Here is a 6,066-nt window from a genome sequence, read left to right as displayed (position 1 = left end):
GAGTACTTGAGTGGAGGCCCAATGTCCTTCTGCTACCTTAATACTAAACCTATAAATATAGGCACATAGATCTATTTCCCCATCCTCATATAAAAATATATTTTCATATGTACAAGTCTTTATCTAGACCTCTATAAATTCCCTTTGCTTCCCAGCTCTTTCCTCTATTTCCCTTGACTTTCCTCTTGTCCCACTATCATGCTCGATCCCCACCAGGGTTTCAGAAATTTCCCTTTGTTACATTACCCTTGATCATGGGAGAAGGGGAAGTGGGGCGGGGAGGAAGTGGTGTTAACAAACCCCAGGGACAAGGGAGCAACAAGTGATCCAAATTGGTGGTGAGGTGGGTGTGGGAGGCCTGGTAGGGCATGATCAAGGATTATCACATTTTAATGTGGGTCAGGTGCGGGACTGCGTGGTTCCATCCCACCAGTGGCTCCATGCGAGAAAGATGTTCCCATAAAGATCTCCGCTCTTGGAAACCCTGTAGGGGTGCTGTGAGTTAGAGGACACTCCATGGCGGTGGTTGATTTAGCAGAGGAAGGGCGGTGTACTGGAAGTTGACTTAGAGACTCATCTTCAGAGGCTTGGAGAGTTAGAACTGCCTGCCAGCTTCTCCCTGCAGCTGTGGTTGCCGCAAAGTAAGCATTGACGGAGGAGAAGAACTTAGATCTGAATTTACAGTAGGCTCCTAAAACGATTTCACCCTTTTGAATCTATGCAATAAAGGAAATATAATATCTTAACCCTGAAAGGAACAATTTAAGTCAATCCCCTTAGATCCAGGAGACAGGTCCAAAGTGCAAAATTATTCCCCCACCCCAAGTTGGCAGCTAGCAGTAGTTATAACCAAAGCTAGTTCTTCCAGTGTCAAAGGATACTTAAAAACCTTGCACTTTTTATGTGGAGTTTTTATTTTTTCAAGGAGCTGGCCATTTCACCAAAAAATCGGAGTTGATGCATAGGGGTTAAAGAGTCCTGGTAATGCTGTCATGTAAGTTTGAAACTGTTAACCACAGGGTTGATGGTTAGAAGTCACCAGCCGCTTCATAGGAGAAAGATGAGGCTGCCTGCTCCGGTGAAGATTTACAGCCTCAGAAACATGAAACAGGGCCATTGTGAGTTGAATCAAATTGGTGGCCACGAGTCGGGCATAGTGGCTTTTCCCTCCTTTCTAAGAAGCCCTGGTGGCAGAGTGGGTTATGTGTTGGCCTACGAATAGCAAGGTCAGCAGTGAGAAAACTCCATGGGAGAAAGATGAGGCTTTCGAGTCCCATCAAGAGTGAGAAGTGGTGGAAATCCATGGAGGCGGAGTTGTCCTCCTCTGTGCTGTAGGGTCCCTATGAGTCAGAATTGGCTTGATGGCAGTGAGAGATGCTCACTATGGATTTATAGAGCTACACAGGGTGCCTCTGTATATGTCAGAACCATACATTACTTATTGATTTCTGACTGCTAGATTTGTGTTGTTTTGATTTGATCAGATTTCATCATGACAGGGATCCTTTTAACTAAGTATTCACACATAATCGGATTTTCCCCCCTGGGTATCTCAGACAGCTTATGCTTGGCTGCTAACTGAAACATGGTGCCATGGAAGAAAGGCCTGGCAATCTACTTTCATAAGATCAGAGTCTCTGGAACCGTTGTGGTTCCAATATAAGGAAACAGGTGGGTTGGCATGGATTGGAATTCACTTGACCACAGTGGGGTTTTGCTGCTGTTGTTTTCAGTTTAGGATTCTTTCTTGAGAATATTTACCCAGAAGGGAAAGGATCAATTAAATGCCAAGGATTTAGATACATCTTAACAAATCCAGCTCCATAAAATGAGGCTAGTTTATACGATAACCTCCAGGGTAAGGTAACGCCATCAATGTACTAGTAAAGAGCGCTATACAAAAGCAAACAATTTCTTACATGCAAAACTTATCAGAGCCTTTAATGTGTTAGGCGCTCTGGTGTTATAGTGGTTACACCTTGGGCTGCTAATGCAAGGTCAGCAGTTCAAAATCACCAGCTTATAGGGCAGTTCTACCCTGTCTTACAGGGTTGCTCTGAGTAGGCTTCAACTTGGTGGCAGTGAGTTCTTTATTTTGGTTCTACTATGTTAATGTAAACTGGCAATTCATCAAGAGAAAAACCAACCCAAATCCCAAACCATTGCCTTTGGATCAATTCTAACTCACTGCTGACTGTATAAAACTGAATATATTGGTCCAGAGGGTTCTTCAGCTTGTAAATGTTCTGGGAGCAGACAGCCTCATCTTTCTCCCAAAGAGCAATAAAGGGGTTTGAACTACTGACCTTGCAGGTAGTCAGCCACCCAATGCTAAACCTGCTTAGCTATCATGGCTCCATGATTCGCTAGGACGGGCTGTATAATTAAACATTTCCTCAACAGCATAAACCTAGGACTACCCATCCCTCTTCATTGTGTGTGTGTGTGTGTGTGTGTGTATTGCAGACAGATACTTGGAGGTTCACTTTTATTACATTATTAGACACACCTTGGAAAATAGCGTCTGGTATTTATTTTCTTACTTGTCAGGAGATACCAGATTCTGGGGAAGGGCATCATGTTTGGTGAAGTGGTGGGGCAGCAACGAAAAGGAAGGCCTTCGACGAGGCTGGCGCAGGGCCGTGCAGCGTCTCCGTCTGTGGGGCAGAGTGCTGCTGCGGGTTGTCAGAGAACTGACGCAGTGGCACCTCACAACGGCCACCACCTTTGGGTTTGCAAGTTCGAAATTCCACCTGCTTAAGTTATCATATTTGGTACATATTATTAAGAAGGCTTTATTGTAATTCTTCTTGTTATCTTTCTTCAGGACAAATAACTAGATTTCTTGTGTTAATGTCTTTTATGATGAATCCTAATTTATCTGATGCCACTCTGCTTTCATTTGCATTTGCCTGGGATTACTTATAGTCCTTGTTTGTTTTAGGAAGGTAAGCATCTCCTCTGTATGTGCCCACTTAAAATTATGTCTAAATGAAAGAGTTAAATAAATATGTATGAGTGTCTGAAAACACTCTAGTGGTAGTTAATAACACGGGGAAAGGAGGTCTTCTTATGCTCATTCCTCTAATATTTGTCCTGGAGACAGCCATTCCTACCAGTTTCTCTTACATGTTTCTAGGTCTCTGCTTCCGTAAGTGTATATGCCTGTGTGTGAGCACATGTGATCACAACTTACATACAATTTTCAAAACCTAGTTGCTAGGACACTACGTAATTTGTTCACACTTTGCTTTTATTCACTTAACCATATAGCTTACAGACTATTCCATACCCCTTCATGTAATCTCATCTTTACAAAAGCTGCCAAATAATGCATAGTAAGGATATGCCATCGTTATTTGTCCATTATCATTCTAAGGGGAATTTAGATTTTAAATGGAGTATGTTCAAAACTGCCTTTCTAATCTTCCATCTCCCAAATGACCAAATCTTCTCTTCTGATATGCCCTCTATTTAAAAAGGGTGTTCTCTGCATTTCGAAGTTTACTGAAGCCCGAGAGACTTCTTTGATTCAACCATCTTTCCTACTCTCTACATCTAATTCCTCATACAAGTCTGTTGATGATGCTGATTGTTCAAACCTGTTTTCTCCTCATGACTATCCTTATTGCCAACACCCGGCTGAAATCAAAGCAAATTTTCAGAGGTGATTCCAACTCACGGGCACCCCAGCTGTGGCCCAGTATTCTAGCACGCCATAGGGTTTCCATGACTGTGGCCTTCGGGAAGCCAGCTGCCAGGAATTTCTTCCCCAAAGACTTTGGGTGAGTGTGAACTACCAGTTTCTCGTGGGCAGTTGAGATCCACCACGGCCTCCTCAGTCTTACGTAAGTCACAATTCTCACTCTGTGGGACGGCCTTCCCACTTTCATCATGAGTTGGCGTACATGCTGTGTGTGAAGTTTAGCCTAAAAGCAATGAATTATCTGCTTCAGTTGGTGCAGTAGGTTATGCATTGAACTACTAGTTGCCAGGTCAGCCCCTTGAAACCACCAGCCACTCTGTGGGAGAAAGATGAGGCAGCTGCAATTGGGTTAACATTGAGCTCCCTATCATTTGATCTCCTTTAGGGTCCACTTAAATTTGTTCTCATTTTTCATATGTCCTGCTTTCTTTTTGAGTGAGGTTTTTATATGTTTTACTTTGTTATCATTTAAGTTTTTTTGTTTATTTGCTTTTAAAAATGTTTTTCTGATATGCAGCCTAGGAGAGGTAAATCTACAGCGACATTAAGGGTTCCTTGGGGGATGGGAGGGGAGGCTGGGGGGAGATAGGGAGCTAATAATGAGGAGTACAGAAACGAAGGAGATGTTTGAAAACTACTTGTGATGAAGGTTGCCCAACTCTTCTTGCTGTGAGTGAACTACTGAAGTGTAGACATATGGATGATCTGCCAAGAAAACGGTTTGCAGTCTCAGAAAGTGGCAGGGCGGTCCTGTCCTGTACCCTACAGGGCCACTGGGAGTCGGAACTGACTTGATGGCAGTGAGAGATTTGGTTTTGTTTTTGGTACTTCTGACTTCCCTTCAATGTATCCTTCCCCAGGGTGTCAAACTGACCGCTTCAAAATGCAACTGTCACTAATAATATTCTCCTGGACGAAACTCTCCTCAGAATCAAGTCTGTCATTGTGCAGCCTGTCTTTCAGGACAGCCATGATTTCCCCCTGCTGTCGGGGCAGACCCTGGATTTTTTCCCCCCACTCAACCATTCAGCTATCAACTTTCAGTTCCTTGAGTGAATCCCACACTCTCTGAAAACAAGGCCTTGGCCCCTGCCATTTCCTCAGCTTTCAATACTTTGTCTCTGCAACATTTCTCTTTTGCCTTGCGCTTCACCCTTGACGTCTCATTTTCAATAAAACTTCTCCATGAGACAAGCTGCCCGATAGGACAACGGTTAGCGACGTGTGGCTGTTGAGCACTTGAAATGTGGCTAACCAGAATTGAGCTCTGGTGGCGTTAACGGTCAGCAGTTTGAAACCATCAGTAGCTACAAGAGAGACAGATGAAGCTCTCCACTCCTGTAAAGAGGTACAGTCATCTTGCAAGCCCACAGGAGTAGTATGCTCACTCCTATGAGGGGACTGGACTCGATGGCAGTGAGTTTGGTTTCGGGTTGGTACGTGCAAAACACACACTGAGTTTTTAAGACAGTGCAAAGACAAGGGATGTAAAAAGGTATCATTAATAATTTTGATACTGAACACCTATCCACATAATAATATTTTGGATAACCCAAAATAAAATAAGACTCCCCCCAAAGCCCACTGTTATTGAGTCAATTCTGACTCACAGCAATTCTCTAAGACTGAGTAGAATTTCTCCCTAGAGCAGTGGTTCTCAACCTTCCTCATGCTGCGACCCTTTCATACAGTTCCTCATGTTGTGGTGACCCCCAACCATAAAACTATTTTCGTTGCTACTTCAAAACTATAATCTTGCTACTGTTATGAGTTGGGCAACCCCTGTGGAAGGGTCGCCCGACCCCGAAAGGGGTCACGGCCCACAGGTTGAGTAGCACTGCTCTAGGTTTTCTCAGGCTGTAAATTCTCTACAGCAGCAGCCTGGTCTTTCTCCTGGGCAGAAGCTGGTGGGTTCAGGTTGCCAAACGTGTACCCCACCCCACCACCAGGGCTCCAATATTTGGGATACATTGGGTTAAATAAATTTACTGAAATTAATTTCACCTGGTTATTTTCTATGTTTTTAAATATAGCCATTAGAAAATTGCTGATTATACAAGAAGGTTTCAGAAAGTTCATGGAGAAATGGAATTGAAAGAAAATGGGGTTTTCCTACAAACCTTTTGAAGCCTACTCATATATTTGACTCACATTTGTGGGTTATGCTGTATTTTCATCAAATTTCCTTTTCTGGGCCCTATTTTTTGTTTTGTTTTAAATCATTTTATTGGGGGCTCATACAGCTCTTATCACAATCCATCCATCCATCCATGTGTCAAGCACATTTGTACATTTGTTGCCGTCATCATTTTCAAAACATTTTCTTTCTACTTGAGCCCTTGAGCTTCTCATCCCCCCCC

This window comes from Echinops telfairi, unplaced genomic scaffold, assembly GCF_000313985.2.
Source record: "Echinops telfairi isolate 266 unplaced genomic scaffold, ASM31398v2 ScPeMD7_7;HRSCAF=31, whole genome shotgun sequence".
Taxonomy (NCBI): Eukaryota; Metazoa; Chordata; class Mammalia; order Afrosoricida; family Tenrecidae; genus Echinops; species Echinops telfairi.
Note: the sequence above shows the minus strand (reverse complement) of the source record.